The sequence below is a fragment of the Chiloscyllium plagiosum genome, unplaced genomic scaffold, assembly GCF_037043375.1.
Source record: "Chiloscyllium plagiosum isolate Xiang-an unplaced genomic scaffold, Cpla_swu_hap1 HiC_scaffold_1, whole genome shotgun sequence".
NCBI lineage: Eukaryota > Metazoa > Chordata > Chondrichthyes > Orectolobiformes > Hemiscylliidae > Chiloscyllium > Chiloscyllium plagiosum.
In genome coordinates, this window is record NW_028270139.1 from 45281890 (window position 1) to 45301139 (window position 19250).

Genomic DNA, 19250 nt, shown 5'->3' on the forward strand with positions numbered 1-19250 from the left:
CGGAAAAAAAAAATCACGTGAGAAAAGGTGGGAGGGGGGATTTTAAAAATCGTGCAAGGAAGAGACAGCGATGACCACTTGCCACAGGAACTGCCGAGGCTCAGACTGGTAAGGTGAGGTGTTTTCTAATCTTTAAAGTATCATCGAGATGGGGGAGGAAGAAAATCACAGATTGCACTTGCAAGTGATCCCTCAGGGGGACATGGGCTGCCAATGGCTTCTCAGGAATATATAATCTTCATAATCGATGTGAAACACTGGACTGCCCCAATGCCAAGAGCATACCATTAAACAGCAGAAGTACTCCTCCCCAGAGAGTAGATGTGATGTACTGCAACACCCCCTCCCCCCAAAAATAAACACAAAATATAAACTAATCGAATTGACACATCTCCACCGACTCCACACTCCAGTGCTCGCTAGAATATTTTATGAAGCGCATCAACTGTGTGGTGTTTTATTTACCCCATTCTAACTGCTGCATTTCAGTGAAAGTTTATAACTTCACCGCGTGTATCCAACGCGCCGGCTTGGCCATAAAGTGACACAGCTCTTTTTACTCAGCCACTGCCCTTACACACACACACACACATACACACAACAACGGGTGTTGTGGGAAAATATAAGCACTGTCATTGGGGTGTGGGAGAATAGAGTCCTACAGCACGAAACCTTACCCCCAGTGACTTTAAGCGACACGCTTTCGACAAATGAAGGCCTTGGGCAACAGTTTCGGGTCGAATCCCTAGATCCACAGCAGATTTTGTTCCTTTTCTTTTGCATAAATCATATTCTGTGAAGCGCTTCGGAACGTTCCCGCCTTCCTCTTTATGAAATTGTGGCTATCTCTCACGTGAACGTAAACCTAACATTGGACGGTCAAAAAAAAAAGACAAGCTGAGCAATGTAGTGATGTTAAGCTAATAAATACCGAGCCCCCAACCTTCAAATACCGCGTTCAAAAACAAGAGTGTCAGGGCAGATCACTGATGCTGACCGCCTGGATGTCTTTCTGAGAGAATGTATTGGGTGTTATCACACTGTAGGATGGACTGAGGTGCCATAGGAATTGATTCTTTTTTTTTACTTTTTAAGTGCCCATCTTCGTGAATGAGATTTTGTAAAAAGAAATGTTCATGAGTTTGGCAGTTGTTGGATGGGCTAACATTTATTGCACATCGCTAATTGTTTTTATGAACGCGGTGATGAGGTGTCTTGTTGAACAGCTGCAGTCCTTGAGCTCTCCATGCGCCCACACTGCTGAAAACAAGGCAGTTTCAGGAGTTTGACTTAGCAACTGAACAGGACTGAACAGTGACATGTTATCAAGACAAGATGGTGTGTGGCTTGGAGGGAATCTTGCAGTGTTCCCCATGCATTTACCTCTTTCAACCTTTTAGATGGTAGACAGGCACGTGCCATCGGAAGAGCCGTGATAAGTCACTGTATACTGCATCTGTATACCGGTGCTGAAGGGAATGAATGTTGAAGCTGGTGTACGGGCTGGTGACAGGAGTTGTTAGTTCAGTTAGCTGGACAGCTGGTTTACAATGCAGAATGACACCAACTACATGGGTTCAATTCCTGCACTGGTTGAGATTACCACAAACGTCCCACTTTCTCAACTTTGCCCCTTGCTTGAGGTGTGGTAACCTTCAGGTTTACATCACTACCAGTCATCTCTAACAAGAGAGTGGGGCTTTGGTAATTTATAGGTTGGCAATTAAGTGAACAGCTTAATCTTAGATGGTATCAAGTCTCTTGGATGTTATTGGAGCTGTGCCAGTCCAGGCAAGTGTGAAGTATGCCATCACATTCCTGACTTGTGCCTGTGGGCAAGTTTTGGGAAGACAGGAGGTGAGTTATTGACTGCAGAATGCCCAGTCACTGGCCTGGTCTCATAGCTGTAGTAGTTAGATGGCTGATCCAGTTCAGTTTCTGGTCAGTAGTAATCTCTAGGTTATTGATAATGGGGGATTCAATAATAATAATGACACTGAATGTCAAAGACATTTCAATCTTTTTGGAGATGGTCATTGTTTGGAACTTCTCTTCTGCGAATGTTGCTTGTCAATTTCATAGCCCAGCTTGGATATTGTCCAGGTCTTGCTGTATTTGGAAATGGACTGCTTCAATATCTGAGCAGTTGCAAATAGTGCTGAATATTGTGCAACCATCAGCGAACATCTCCACTTCTGACCTTATGGATGGAAGGTCTTTGATTTAGCAGCTGAGGATGGTTGCGCCTAGGGCACTGCCCTGAGGAAAGCCTGGGTACGTGTCCCACCTGCCCAAGGCACGTGTCTAAACAGATGAATACAAAAAAAATACCCTGAGGAAATTCTACGGAGATGTACCAGGACTGAGATGATTGACCTCCAACAACCACAATCATTTTCCTATGTGATGGGTATGAGTGCAATCTGTGGAGAGCTTGCCCCCTGATTTCCCAATGGTTCCAATTTTGCTAGGGCTAGATCCCAGTCTTTTTGTCAATTGCACGTTGTGTCCGCTGTTTAGCATGCATGTAGCCCTGTGTTTTAGCGTCAACCAGGTTGACATCTGACTTTTAGGTCTGCTTGGTGATATGGTGGCTCAGTGATTACAGCACCAGGGACCCAGGTTTGATCCAGCCTCTACATGGAGGCTGTCTATGTGGAGTTTGCACATTTTCCTGTGTCTGTGTGAGTTTCTTCTGAGTGCTCCAGTTTCCTCCCACTGTCCAAAGATGTGCATGTTAGGTGGATTGGCCATACTAAGTTGCCCGTAGTGTCAAGAGTGTGTAGGTTAGGTGGATTAGCCATGGGAAATGCAGGTTTATGGGGATAAGGTAGGGAATGGCTAGAGTGGGATACACTTTGGAGGGTCAGTATGAACTCGATGGGCCAAATGGCCTGCTTCCATACTGTAGGGATTTTATGGTGCTGCACCTGGATATGCTCCTGCACACTTTTGAACCAGGATTTATCTCCTGGCTTGACGGTAATAATAGTGGGAGATACATTGGGCAATGAAATTATAGATTATGGTTTATACATTTCTGCTACTGATGGTCCACAGCATCTTAAATTTGTAACTGTTGAGAGTCTGTCCCACGTAGCATTGCCACAATGCCATACAACTTGATCATATTTTCAATATGAAAATTGGACTTTGACTCAACAATCTCTGTGTGGGGTCATGCTGCTGGTACTCTTGTGGACAGATGCATTTGTGACTGTCACATTGGTTGAGGACAAGGTCAGATAGCTATTTTTCCCATTTGGTGGTTCCCTTATCACCTGCTGGAGATCCAGTCTAGTGTTTAGTCCTGTAGGACTCTGCTGGCTTGCTCAATAGCTGTGCTTCTAAGTCACTTGGTGATAAGCATTGAAATCCCCTGGCCACTATACATTCTGTGCCTTTGCCACTCTCAGTGCTTACTCAACTGGTACTTAAATGGGGAGAAGTACAGCTGGATTACACGAGAGAGAGGGTGCTGTAGTGACTGTATGAGGTCAGCCAGGTGGACCTCATAGAATATGAGTTCCTGATTGGGGCTGTGACTCTGGTCCAATCAGGAAGCCCTGGCTGACAGATATAAACAAGAGTATCAGACATTCTGTTCACTTTGAGAACTGACTCTGAGGAAGATGGGTCAGTATCAAGGACTTTCCACGTGTAAATAAAGGATGACTTGATGACGAGATATTGGCCTCTTTGGAGTCATTTCAGTGGCAATGAAAGAAAAGCACACTCTTGAAGAAATTCAGCAACAGACATCTTTGAGTTGGTGTAAGCATTTCTGGCATCATGCTGTTATTTGGGAAGCTTGACTCATTCAATTCTGCTATCAAAGACTGGGCCCACTTGATGGAAAGAATGCGTTACGTTTACCAGGCAAATGACATTAGGGCAGATGAAAAGCAATTATCCTGACAGCTTGTGGACCCATACCTTTTTTGGTTATTAGGAGCCAAATTTTCCCTGAAGTACCAGATACTAAAACCTTTCAAGAGTTGACAGATTTAGTGAAGGAATATTCCAGCATGAGCCTCCTCTAATTCTGAAACATTGTTAGTTTTACTAGGAAATTCGAGAACCTGACGAATCCCTATCAGGATTTTTGATTACATTAAGATGACTGGCAGAGGCATGTGACTTTGGTATAACCCTTAATGAGATGCTGAGTGACCGTTTGGTATGTGGGATTAATGATGTAACCAAAGCACCTACTGGCTGAAGCCAATTGGACTTCAAACAAGCACTACAATTGGCTTTATCATTGGAAAATGTGCGTGGAGCATATGAGTTGCAGGGTATTCTGATGGAAGTAGACACCCTTGCCAGTCAGACTAAGCTTGGGGAACACCACCTGAGTGAAGGCAATTGCATAGCCTCACTCAGGTCATATCCTGAACAGAGGGACACCAAGGCAGCCCACAGCAAAACCCCAAAACAAAACCAAGGCTCAGCTGAATGGTTAAATGTTTCTTCAGGATCTGGGCCAGCAAGCCATTGTGGTTGCTGCCAGTATATGGATTTGAGACATCAAAAGAGTCCCACCCGACCTAAATTGAGTAAGAGAACTCATAGGCTGATATCCAGGAGAGTGTACACCCTGGAACATCTATATCCATCTAATTTGGAACAGTTAAATTGCTTAGCAATATCCAAATCAGAAGCAATCAAAATAAACATCTGGTTAAATGGTCACCTGGTTCTAATGGAGATTGATGTCAATGCGGCCTTTTCAGTGATGACAGACCCAGTCTTTAACAAAATTTGCTCTGGACTCCAACCCTTAAATTTGCACAAGACCTTGGCTAGACTGCGAACCTGTACCGGGAAACCTTCACAGATTAAGGGTACAACTTTGGTTCCAGTCTCTTCTGAGAATCAGCTGGTTCAGTTACTACTGATTGTCGTGCTAGGCTCAGGCCCAAGCTTGATGGGGCAAAATTAGTTGAGAAAGATTCACCGAGATTGACACAACATTTTTTGATTAGAAGATGGCTGCCTGGGTGAAGCTCTAATTAAATATCCAGAAGTTTTTCAGAAAGGTCTTGGGACTATCATAGGAGCCAAGGCCACCCTGCATGTTGACTAGGAAGCAATTCCATGATTCTGCAAGGATCGCCCAGTGCCATTTGCCTTAGGGACAAAAGTAGAGGCAGAAATCAGAAGGCTGGAAAGTGAAGGAATCATTAAACCGGTACAGGTTGTGGAATGAGCAGCATTGGTCGGACTGATTGTGATTGTGAAACCCGACATGTTGGTTTGTCTTTTGGGGATTTTAAACCAACAGTAAACTACTTTTTGCAACTGAATGAATACCCAATCTCTTGCATAGAAGATTTATACGCAAAGCTGGTGGGGGTGGGGACATTCTTCATGAAACTGTGCATGAGACATGCGTACTTACAATTGCAGTTAGATGAGGATTGCCAGAAGTATGCTACAATTAATACCCATAAGGATTTGTACTAATATACAAGACTACAATTTGGGATATTGTTAGCCTGTGCAATTTTTCAGCAGACCATGGAGAACATTTTACAAGGTCTATCCGAAGTCGCCATTTATCTAGGTGGCATGCTAAAACAGGGAAAACCAATAAGGAGTTCTTGGAGATGGACAGAGTCCTTAGATGTTTCTTCCACGTGGGCATAGGCCTTAGAATAGAAACAAAAGTGACCCACTTGGGCTGCAGATTTGACAACACTGAATTACATGCATTGGAAAATAAAGTGAGGGCAATTAAATGTGCCCCACTCCCATGACTATACAGGAAGTTAGGTGTTTCCTTGGGCTGGTGAACTATTATGGAAAGTTTGTATGTGACTTGGCCTCCATCCTGGCACTTTGCATCAACTGTTAATGAAGAGTTAGCCATGGAAATTGTCGTATGGCCAAGCCATAGCCTTAAGGGAAGTCAAGAAACAGTTATCATCTGATCTCAGATATTGGCACGCTATGTTCCCAAGTGAGATTTGGTATTGACATGCAGTGGCTCCCCATATCGCATCGGGGTAGTATTAGCTCATAGGTGGCCCAATGGAGAGGAGCATCTAATAGCATATGCATCCAAGACTTTGGCTAATGTAGAGCATAAATATGCCCAGATAGAGAAGGAAGGTTTGGCAGTCATATTTGCAGTCAGATAGTTTCACCAATACCTTTATGGGCATAAGTTTGTAATAATATTTTACCACAAAACTCTGCGAGGTTTACTTAAAGATGACAAGCAGTGCTGCCCATAGCTTCAGGCTGAATTCAGTAGTGGGTTTTAATACTAAATGTGCATAATTACAAGTCAGAGTACTGTCCAGGAGGCCAAGTAGCAAATGTGGATGCATTGAGCGGCCTTCTGCTGGCACATACACCCCCAGTGTGTAAAGGTCTGTAAAGGTTTTAAATTTTCTAGATACATTTCCAGTCATGGCTGACAATATCAGATCTTGGACGCAGAAAGATTTGGTAAAACTGAAACTGTTGGTCGTGACAAGGGAATCCAAAGAGGCATCAGAATTGAAACCTTTTCAGACCCGGAGAAACCAGATCTAATAGAGGACTGGACCCGGGGAGCAACAGTGATTGTCCTGAGCAAAGGTTGCAGCCAGATACTGGCTGAACTCCACCAGGGTCATCCTGGAGTTTTCAAACTGAAGATGTTGGCGAGAAGATATGTGTGGTGACCAGGATTGGATTTAGTGGGATAGTGCACATAGCGCCAACAAGGACAAAATTTATCACCAGCTGCTCCTGCACATTTGTGAGAATGGCCAGGTATTCCGTGGATTCAGTTACACAACAACTGTGTAGTAGGTACTTTCGCAGGCTTAATGTTCTTAGTCATTATGGACACCCACTCAAAATGGCTGAATATGTATGGAGTAGACAACGATAGAAAAACTGCATGCATCTTTTGCAATGCACGAACTCCAGGAAGAGTTGGTCACAGATAACAGGCCATTGTTTACTAGCAAAAAATTTGAGGATTTCCTAAAGTTGAATGGTATTCAACATATAAGGACTGTTTCAAACCATCCATTATCCAATGATCTGGCAGAAAGAGCAGTCCAGACTTTGAAGGCAGGCTTAAAGAAACAGCCTAGAGCATCACTCGATACCAAACTGTCTTGGTTCCTAATTGATTATCAGACCACCCCTCATGCAACTACAGGGATAGCTCCAGCAGAGTTGCTAATGGGAGAAGACTCCACATCAGGCTACGTCTGATTTTTATGGACCTGTGAGGGGGTGGGATTGGGGGGGAAGGGGGTGAGTGGAGGGTAAAATGGCATCAGGAACACCAGTGCCAGACACATGACTCTGCTAAGCAAGAGAAGTAGTTTACTTCCGGGGATGAATTTGGTTGTAGGAATCATGGGAATTGACCTGTACAGGTAAGAAGCATGGTCAGCATAAGGTCAGGTCTGTGACGATGCTGCCCCTTTAACATGTTGTCCTTGGCTTCTTTCAAGCGGGGTTGTAAAGGCAGAGGTTCTGATATGTCTGGAAATGGCTACTTGAAAACAATGGCAGAGGAATGGCCGGTTCTCCCAGGTCAGGTTTTTTCTAGTTTGGTTTAGTTTTAGCAAGGAGTCAAAAAACTGCTGGTAGCTAGAGAAGCAGCTACAGTGAAAAAAGGTTCCATGCTTCAACAGAGGTCTTGCTTGGACTTTCTCTCTAAAATCTCTCCTGCCTGTAAGAACTTGTGTTTGAATTTACTTTTTGCCAATGGGTGTGTTCATGGGATGTTGTGGAAATTAGAGCAACTCCTACATTAAGTAGCAATTGGGTCAGTTGGGTTATCAAATAAGTTAAATTATTCTAAATTCTGTTTTCTTTTGTTTGTGTGTGTGTCATCCGTAATGTTTAAATAAATTCTGTTTTGTTAATAGCTGAAAGGTTTGACCAGCTGCATCACTCCTGGAATATCTACTGTACATCTGCCTAAAACAAAAATGTTAGGGTCTGGGCTACCTTAAACATTTTGAGGGGGCCTGGCCTGCTACACAACAAGTCTAGTGATGTGTAAAGTTCTGCTAGGTGGGACAGTCCTGAACAAGCATGTGGACCATACAAAAGCTGCAAACTTGGAAATAGTAAGGGAGTAAAATGTGTCCAGCTCCTCGGCAGCCTTTCTAAATGTTCCAGAACCCATGGGTTCTCCCTCTCTGACAGGCATTGTAGTGATCTTAGAGTCTGAGATGGATATGGTGGATGTCACTGCCTCAATGTCTTCGCCAGCTGAAGAGGAAAATGAATTTCTTCTGAGGTGCTCCACGTGCAAGAGGTGAGCTACTGTACGTTATATGCCCCTTTTATCAGAGGCAGAAGTAAAACACAACAGGTGGAGCTAAAAAAAAAGAGCTGTCCAATGACCTTGGACTCAGAGGGGGAAGGATGATGTGATTGTAACAAGGTTAGCCATACCTCATAGAATACGAGTTCCCTAATTGGGGGTGTTAATCAGGGAGCCCTGGCTGCCAGATATAAACAGGAGTGTCAGAGGCTCTGTTCATTCTGAGAGCTGGCTCTGAGGGAGCTGGATCAGTGTGAAGGACTTTCCACATGTAAATAAAGGGTGACTTGGAGACAGGATACTGGCCTCTGTGAAGTTATTTCAGGTGCAATACTTGGTAATCAGCAGGAAGTTTCCTTAATCATATTTAACCTGATGCCACTAGCTCTTGGAGTCCCAGGGCCCCCAGAGCAACTTCTTTCCAACTTTATACCGTTGTGCCTCTGGTGCTTCTGTCCTGCCAATGGGACTTTGTTAATTAAAGATGATGTTAGCACAATAGAAAGGGAGGATCCCAATTCAGGAAACCAGGATATAGAAGTGGTCTGGGTAGAGATGAGGAACTATAAAGAGGTTACTTGTAGGAGTTGTGTACAGGCTCCTGAACAGTAACCACATGTAGTACAGGGTATCACGGAAGAGATAATGGGAGCTTGTCAAAAAGATCACAGCAATTATCATGGGAGATTTTTATCTAAGCATAGCCTGAAAAAAAATCAGATAGGGGAGAAAGTAATCTAAAAGAGGAGTTCATCGAATGTTTTTGGTGAAATTTCTTAGACCAATATGTTGTAGTACTGACTAGAGATCAGGTTATACTATGCCTGGTTTTGACTAAATGAGGTAGGATTAGTTACTGACCTCACAGTGAAAGTATTCCTGGATAGCAGTGACCATAATATGATTACATTTTATATACAGTTTAAGAAGAAGTTTGGATCCAAGACTACAATGTTGAATTTAAACAAGGACAATTATGAGAGCATAAAAACAGAGCTAGTGAACATGAACTGATAAATAACGTTTAGGGTAGGTCAGTGAAGCTACAATGGCAAACATTTCAAAAAATATTCCAGAAAACAGAAAAATGATACATTCTAACAAATAAGAAAAGAAATTTAGAGATGGACCTACCATCCATGGTTAGATTAAAAATGTCAACAATAGTATCAGACACAAAGAAAAGACATATAATTCTGCAAAGGTAGACCATAAGTCAGAAGATTGGACAGAATATAACAGAAACAAAGAATTACTAAAAGATTAATCAGGAGAGAAAGTTTAGAGTACTATTGATAGTTAGGAAAAATATAAAAACAGATCAGAAAAGTTTCTTCAGATATTTAGAAAAAGTTAACCAAATACATGTTGGTCCTATAGAAGATAAGTCTAGGGAATTAGTAATGGAGGATAAAGAGATGGCAGACAAACTGAACAGGTATTTTGTGTCAGTCTTCACTAGATGAAATACAAGTATCATCCCAGCAATAGCTGTAAATCATGGATTGAAAGGGAAGGGGGATCTCAAGAAAATTACTGTTAACAAGGATGTAGTACTGAGTAAATTGTTGGAACTGTGTGTTACCAAGTCCCCACATCCCAATGGATTTTATTTTAGGGTAACAAAGGATTATTCAAAGTAATCGTTGATACGTTAGTTTTAATTTTTCAAAACTCATGAGATTTAGGGAAGATTCCTTTTAGATTGGAAAATACTTAATGTAACCCTTCTGTTCAAAAAGGGAAGGAGGCAGAAAGCAGGAAACTACAGGCCATCAAGCTTAAAATCTGCCATAAGAAAAACATTAAAGGTTTTTAAAAGGCACTATAACAGGACACTTGAATATATTCAAGGTAATCAGGTGGAGCCAACATGGTTAGCAAAGCAGTGAATTCGATTTGTGGAAGGCATTTGATAAGGTGCCACATCAAAGATTTTTGTGATAAGTAAAAGCTTATGGTGTAGAGGGTAACATGTTGGCATGAATAGAAGATCAGCTGGCTGATGGGCAGCAGACAGTAGGAATAACTGGGTTTTTTTCAGGCTGGAGCGAGATGCCACAGTTGTTCATGCTGGGTCCTCAACTCTTGATAATTTAAATAAATGGTTTGGCTGAAGGATTCAAAGGCATGGTAGCTAAATTTACTGAAGGTGCAAAGATAGGAAGGAAACTGAGTTGTGAAAAGGACATAAGGAGCCTGAAGTGGGATAGAGATGGGCTAAGTGAGTGGGCAAATAATTAGCATGCACGTAGAGCAAGTAATCAAAAAAGTTAATACAATATTATTTTTTATTATGGCAATAGTTTTTATTAAATACGAGAGTAGGGATGTTATGCTTCAGTTATATGGGACATTAGTGAGACTGCATTTTACCGATTTGTGTACACTACTGGCTACTGGATTTACAAAAAGATGTGAATGATTTAAAAGCCATTCAGAGAAGGTGTACAAATGCAATACTTGGAATGAGTGGGTTGCCTTATGAGAAAAGACTGGCCAGGCTAGCCCTGTATCCTCTGGAGTTCAGAAGTGTCAGAGGTCACTTAATTGAAATAATTTTTTTCTTTATTCATTCATGGGATGAGTGTATTGCTGGTTAGGCAGCATTTAATGCCCATCCCTAATTGGCCAGAAGGCAGTTAAAACTCATCCACATTGTTGGTGGTTGGATCAGGTAAGGATAGGAGATTCCTCCCCTAAATAACATTAGTGAATCAGATGGCTCTTTCCTAAGAATTGACTCTGGATTCATGGTCAGTATTAGAGTCCTAATTCTGGATTTTTAAAAAATTGAATTCAAATTCCACCATCTACCATTGCAGGATTCGAACCTGGGTCCCCAGACCATTATCTGAATCACTGGATTGTTAATTGGATTGTTAACCATTAGACGATCTCCTCCTCCATATAAAATAAAATCCAATGTGATGAGCAAAGTGGAGGTTGAAAGGATCTTTCCTTTGTGGGAGTATCTAGAACTAATGGTCATAGTTTTAAGGATAGGAGAACCATTTAAAAGTGATGAGGAAACATTTTATGTCTCTGTGGGTTGTGAGTTATTGGAATTCCATTCCTCAAAAGGCAATAGATACGGAATCTTTAAATATTTTCAAAGCATAAGTAGATAGAATCTTGATTACTAAGAGGATGAAAGATTGATTGGAGATATGCAGAATTAGCCATGATCTTCTTGGATGGTGCATCTGGCCGGAAGGGTTGTGTCACCTACTCTTGTACCTTGTTTTTAGGTAGGTACCCGTGGATAAAGTTAAAAATCACACAACACCAGGCTAAAGTCCACCAGGTTTATTTGGAAGTACTAGTTTTCGGAACACTGCTCCTTCATGGTCTGATGAAGGAGCAGCGCTCTGAAAGCTAGTGCTTCCAAATAAACCTGTTGGACTGATGGTGCGTGATTTTTAATTTTGTCCACCCCAGTCCAACACCAGCACCTCAACATTATTGCTACCTGTGGATAATGATGGTAATGTTGGGACATTGTAAGTTATGATTCTATGAGAATGTTTTCTGACTGCTCTGTGAATTCATGCTCCCAATTTTGGCAGATGTTAGTGAGAAGGACTTTTGTAGGGTTGAAAGGTCCAGTCATTTCCTGACCCTGATTTCCCTGATCAATGCCAGGTAGTTTCATTCCTTTGTTTAGACCTCAGTGCAATTTAGCTTCTATTGATTGGCTCCCTGTGACATTTCAGAGGGCAGTTAAGGGTCAGATCACATTGTTGTGGTCAGAAGTCACATGCAGGCCAGGCCAGGCAGGTAAAGAACATAGTGAAGGAATATTTTTCACAAAAGTCTAGAATGGTTACATCATTGTTATTAGTCTAGCTTTTTATTTCCATAAATTTGTTGAATTCAAATTGATTCAAACCCACATTCCCAAACCTTAGCCTCAGGTTTTAAATTACTAGTAAAGCAACATTGCCACTCTGCTACCTTCCCAAACTGATATTGAAGAAATTTTACTGTTACCTATACTATATATTAAACATCTAGCAGACCACGTGCATTTCCTACCAATAAGCAATACGTCCCGTCACACTTCATGCTAAGCTATGTAACAAGAACTAATATTACAGTTAGTTTCAATGAAATATTTTATAATGGGGAAACAATAAGCTAACATGTGACCATTATGATTTGTTGAATCAACAGAATCAATAAAAATTTTCAACTATAATTTTTTTCACCAAGTGATCTTTTTAGCGTTGTGTTAAGGTTTTAAACACAAATATTTTAAGACACAGTTAAATTTGTCAATGATTTTTGTCTCTTTTACCAGATTCATTAAAGCTTCCATTTGTCCTCAAAGCCAGTGCTTGAATTTGATTGTTTTTTCCCTCTGAGCAGTTTAGTGCGCACTATTTCTCAGGATATCTTTAGTAGTGTTTTAGGTTAGCTTTAAACTTTTATTTGAAGAGAAGATGGACATCAGATTTCAAAATGTTTATTTTTAAGCAAAAATCACATGAAATATTAGCATTTATGCATATTTAAAAATGTACACTCTTGAAAAATTTTATGCAGACATTCCTATCAAAAATGTCCCTAACTGGTGGGGATCCTCTCTCTGATGTTGTCAGTGTTGGTCTGAACGCTGGCCTATCTTGGAATTGATAGGAGTAATTCATTCAATCCATGGCGATCTCGTCCATCATTCAGTAAGTCAGGGCTGATCCATTTGCCTGGGTTCACATTTTATATTTTATGTTTATAGTCTTAATTTCAAATTTATCAATTAAGCTAGTGTCTGCATTTTTTTGGGAGACTTTCAAACTTCTTTATGCCAGTAGAAGCGCTGTGTTTCCTGACTTCTCTTAATTGCTTGGCTATGAATGATGACTTGCCTTCACATAAGCTAAAATCCTTGTCTATATATCCTATTGATTCCTTTCAAAATCTTAAATATCTAAAATAAACCACCTCTTAACCTTCCATATCCTAGTGAGAACATACAACTTTGTGTAATGTGTTCACGTAATCTAGACTATGACACCCTGGTAACATTCTGAAATTATTCTGAAATTGACTTCTTCTCCTTTATATTCTGCTGCTAGATATGTAAAAGGCTAACAGTGCATCAATCTTTTCAATTTTAAAGTTGAAGAACATATTTCGTGATCTGCTCCATAAACCTCAAAATGACTTTGCCTCTACTGTTTCTAGACTTCGAGCTCTTCAAATAATTCACTAAGGCAAAAGTGAGGACTGCGGATGCTGGAGGTCAGAGTCAAGACTTGAGTGGTACTGGAAAAGCACAGCGGGTCAGGCAGCGTCCGAGGAGCAGGAAAATCAACGTTTCGGGCAAAAGCCCTTCATCAGCCCTTCAGAAATAATTCACTAATCTATTTTCTTTCAGTCAAAAACAATTGGCCTCATAATTAAATGGATGAAATTCATCTGTCACTGTTTCATTTACTCACTTAATCTACAATGTCTGTATAATTTTAAGGTTCACTCTAACACTACTTAAATAGTTCCTATCTCAGAACGCATTATTGTTATTCGTTCCTTCCTTACAGTCCACGTTCATACCAATTATTCCTACCCCTATTCCACGTAACCAATCTCATTATCAGGTCAATAATTTGTCTTTCATTCACAAGCTTCAATTTTAATCTTATTAAGTGTCTTCTGCAAGTCCATACAATATACATCAGTAGACATTCCCCATGTTCTGCTTTAATTACTTACTCAAAATATCGATTAAATTTGTTCAATATGACTTTCACTTTACAAACCCATGTTGAGTCTGCTTAATCAACTTAAACTCTTTAAGTGCTCAGTCACTCTGATCTTAACTATAAATTCCCAATAATTTTCCAGAAGAATTGTTAGATTAAAAGATCTATAAGTTCCTTCCAATAAATAATGGAATTTTCAAGTTTCTAATCTAAAATGAAGTTCTCCTGAAACTTCATGGAGAGAGCTTTGAAAGATTAAGCCTACAATATCGACAATATTTTCACCGACTTCCTTTAAAACCCTGGATGAAAATGATCAAGAGCTCACGTTAACTTCAGTGAGTTCTAGTTCATGATGTATTATTAATTTCTCTAGAATATCAGTACTTTATCCTTTTACTTTACTTGGTTTTATTTACAATACAACCCATACTTTTTTTTTAAGTTCTTTTGACTACCATATTGTTTTTAAACATAATTATAAACGTTTCTATTGTCAATCTTGATATCCCATGAAGTTTCTTTCTATATGTCTTTGAAGAGCTAAGTTCTGTTTTTAAAGTCTTAATTTCCTGTTGTTAATAGCTCTCCCAGTCTCCTGGATCTACTGTATTCCTTGCACTACTCTCTTTGATTTTTTTAGTTTTCCTTTAATCACACATTCATCATTGAAACTGACTGTGTTTTATTTGGTAAGTTAAATTATATAGCTCAAATCCTCTTATTAAATCTCTTATTGTTCATTTGTCATTTTATCTGATAACTGTTTTGACCAGTTTATTGTTGCCAATCTCCATTCAATCCTTTTAAAGTAATTCAGCAAAGTACCGAAAATGAACAAGTGTTGAGGTTCCTGTTTTCAAACTTAACATTAAGTTCAACCATAGTATGATAAATAAATGTTTCCATCTAACTAGATTTTAACTAAAACTGCTGATTACTCAGTACTCATTTAATATGGTTTGCCCTCTTATCATCTGTGTTCCACCCAAAGAAAGCTATTCATTGCCTGATGATGTTTGAAACTGAGCCTTTTTTGGCAGCTTTTGTCAGTGGTAGCTTGCCGATGATACGAAGTTAGGTGGACAGGCAGGTAGCACGGAGGAAGTGGGGAGGCTGCAGAAGGATCTAGACAGTTTGGGAGAGTGGTCCAGGAAATGGCTGATGGAATTCAATGTGAGCAAATGCGAGGTCTTGCACATTGGAAAAAAGAATACAAGCATGGACTACTTTCTAAACGGTGAGAAAATTCATAAAGCCAAAGTACAAAGGGATCTGGGAGTGCTAGTCGAGGATTCTCTAAAGGTAAACATGCAGGTTGTGTCCATGATTAAGAAAGCGAATGCAATGTTGTCATTTATCTCAAGAGGGTTGGAATATAAAAGCACTGTTGTGCTACTGAGACTTTATAAAGCGCTGGTTAGGCCCCATTTGGAGTATTGTGTCCAGTTTTGATCCCCACACCTCAGGAAGGACATACTGGCACTGGAGCGTGTTCAGCGGAGATTCACACGGATGATCCCTGGAATGGTAGGTTTAACATACGAGGAACGGCTGAGGATCCTGGGATTGTATTCATTGGAGTTTAGAAGATTAAGGGGAGATTTAATAGAAACTTACAAGATAATACATGGTTTGGAAAGGGTGGACGCTAGGAAATTGTTTCCGTTAGGCGAGGAGACGAGGACCCGTGGACACAGCCTTAGAATTAGAGGGGGTAAATTCAGAACAGAAATGCGGAGACATTTCTTCAGCCAGAGAATGGTGGGCCTGTGGAATTCATTGCCACAGAGTGCAGTGGAGGCCGGGACGCTAAATGTCTTCAAGGCAGAGATTGATAAATTCTTGATGTCACAAGGAATTAAGGGCTACGGGGAGAATGCGGGTAAGTGGAGTTGAAATGCCCATCAGCCGTGATTGAATGGCGGAGTGGACTCAATGGGCCGAATGGCCTTACTTCCACTCCTATGTCTCATGGTCTTATTATCTTGATTACTCAGCTTCAGGACAAGGAGGCAGCTCTCACGACTATCACAGAGATCAAACCTGTGTTGTTGGCATTACCCTGAATCACATGCTAATCATTGGGCACTTGGTGTTTTGAAGTAATGAGCTGCCGGCCGTCATTTTTTACTTTGCTACTTCAGGATTCTGACTAGGTATCAGTGATAAAGGACAGACTACTGGTGAGCACAGGTTCTATGGCCATGCTGCTAGGAAGTCTCTCACACACATCATGAGCATCCACTGTATGACTTCCAGTCTTCTTTAAATGTTACTTTGCATGGAATTTCAACAACCACACAGCAAGAAAAAAAGATTGGGAGAATATTACTGGTGAAGTGTAACAGCAGAGGCATTTGCTGTACATAACTAGAGCCAGTTTATTGCATGATAGGAATAGGTATAAGTTACATTCATAATTATTTAATCTGGAGCCAAGTATGTTACTGTCAGGATCAGGCACTTTAGTTTCTTTTAAATCTCACACTCACTGTTGAAACTCTTAGAGTGCCTGATTCTCTACCATGTAACATTATTAGGATGCACGGACCTTAATGCAACTTCAATACTAATTCTTCCAGAACTACTACCTTCCGTAACAGCTTCCTCTAAGCTTTCTTGCCCATAGATAATATTTATACATTCATGTATGTAACTACTTTTAGATTTTAATTATTAGCGCATCACCCACTGAGACTTGACTTCACAAAAGCAGGCAGTCTAAAGGTTGCACCTTCTTCTGGAACACATTCCCTTCAGAATTTCAAGATTGGCATGTTTTTATCTTGAGGATAATTGACCTTGATTTTTATCTTAATGTTCATTGTGCTATGAACCATTTCTCCGTTAGATGATTTGTTTTTATCTCTTGAATGTCCTTCATTGAAGATGGTCTTCTTGTAAAGCTTGGTTTTTGTTTCATTACCTTATTTAAAGAATCCTTACTGTGCTGAGTCTCCTCCAGAGAGGAACCCTTCCCTTCTGTCTCAGGTAGTTATCCCGTAATATCATCAGGGGATCTTTAATCTCATGAATGTGCAGCAGGGAGTTGTCTGCTCTGTTGAAACAAGTATTTTCTTCCTTGTAAAATTATGAATTTCTTGTTCAGGCAACTGCATTTTTGATTTGAAAGGTTTACAGGTAGTGAGTGATGCTATTATGAACCTTCCAGCTCAGCGAGCAAACTTACATCCATTTATTCCCCTTGTCTAAGTGCCCAGAGGGAAATTGAGAGTCAAACTTCTTGCTGTGGGTCTGGAGTCACAGGTAAGTCAGACCAGGTAAGGATGGCAGATTCACTTCCCTGTAGGGTATTAGCGAACCAGATGGGTTTGTCGTGGTTACATGATCACCATTAGGTAAACTCTCTATTCCAGATTTTAATGATTTCAAATTTCCTCATCTGCCACGAAGGATTCAAACTGGCATTTGAATTCCCCAGAACAGCCTGGGGCTCAACACTGACGCCAGTGACATTACCACTACACTCCAGCCTCCCCTGTTAATATCCCATTTGCTGAGTAAAGATTGATTGACATTTATAAAATATAATCAGTTCTCTTAATGTACAGAATTGCAAAAATTATTCTGTCATACGTAAAAATATTCTGGAATATCAGTTAACAAAAATGGAATTATGTTTACTTGGTCAGTGTTCAATGTTATCACATAAATGGCATAACACATCATTTGTTTATAATTCATTCATGGGATGTGAGCATTGCTGGCTAGCCAGCATTTATTTCCCATCCTTAATTGACACTTGAACTGACGGGCTTTCTAGTGCTATTTCGGAGGGCAATAAAGGGTCAACCACATTGTTATATGTCTGGAGTAACATTTAGACTAGATGATAAACTTCCAAAGATCAATTGACAATAGTCACCATTAAGCTAGCTTTCAAATCCAGATTTTCATTGATTCAAATTTCACCATCTGCCAATGTGGGATTTGAACCCTTGTGCCCAGAGCATTTGTTTGAGTCTCTGAATTACTAGTTCAGCAACAATATCCCCATAGCACCACCTCCCCATGCAATAAGTTTTGTATCGCTGACTCCAGTAATGGCAATACTTAAAGAAATTTAACTTATTAGAACCACAGAATTAGTTGGCAGCGTTCTTGCCTCAGAATCAAAAGTCGCAGCTGACCCCCTGAGCAGTACTGAAAGAGTGCTGCATTGAAAGAGGTACTAATCTTTGGAATTCAATGCTAAAAGAAGGCTCACTTTCCCTGTTGACTGGCAGTATTTGAAGAGAAACAGGGAATTCTCTGTACTGCATTCAGCATTCCTCCCTGTAAAGTCATCTGAAAACAATTTAACAAGTCAAATTATCTCAGCTTGTGCTTACAAATCTTGAATGTTGTATTGGCCTATGTAACAAGTCATAGCAATTCAAAGTAATTTATGATCTTTGGGATGTTTCTGAAGGAAACAAGGTATTACAAAAGTAAAAGTACTTTTTTTCTTGCATGCAATTTACAGTACTTTTCCACACAAGTGTGGATAATTTTGAAACAGGATGCTAACCTGCCACTGCAGAAGAGCATCTTTGTGATATCAGCTGAAGAAAATAGCATTCAGTACAATGCCAGTGTGGTGTTCAGTTGGGTTTAAAAAGTGCTCAGAGTTTGCTAGACTCCTGGGTTCACTGATGAGCTATTTGGAGACTATTTAAATATATTGGAGTCTGGACAACCCACTAAAACTCATAAATGATTTAACATTTCATGACAGATTTGACTATTATGCATGCCTATAAGCATGAATGCAATGTTGCATCTGGTATAGGGAATTCAAGTCAAAGTCAGTCAATACAAAGAAGATGTCACTGAAGCTTGCAGATTGTGGCCCTAGATTTTAAACCAAGCGATCTGTGCAGCAGCAGCAGCTTATTAATGACTTGTGGCATGCTACCAAGTGGCTTAAATATATTTATATCTTTGGAAAATTGCAGCTGCAACAATTTTCTGATTTTTAAAAAGCAGAAGTTTAAAGAGAGTCACTTGAGTTATAAACTTATAGTAATTGATGAGGAGTGGAGCCTAAGAGACTGGAGCAGCCAGCTCACACAGCCACAGTTGGCCAGTCACCACCAAAAGGTTTGCCAAAGCAAGTAGAGGCTTATTCAGGTCCTTTAGATAAAGGCAACAGCAGCAATGGGATCATTATTCTTGGTAGAAATATGGAAGATGCAGCCAACATTTACTGTTTATTCTGTTTTCTGTCATTAACCAATTCTCAATCTATG

The 19250-nt window shown here is 40.3% G+C and overlaps 1 long non-coding RNA gene across 1 annotated transcript; it reads left to right on the top strand.

Annotated features, from left to right (window-relative positions):
* The first annotated feature begins 2 nt into the window (after positions 1-2).
* On the top strand, positions 3-14713 carry LOC122552140 (uncharacterized). The gene is made up of 3 exons (XR_015757021.1): positions 3-113; positions 7887-8281; positions 13478-14713. It is a non-coding gene; the product is annotated as an uncharacterized LOC122552140 (long non-coding RNA).
* Positions 14714-19250: the final 4537 nt, after the last annotated feature.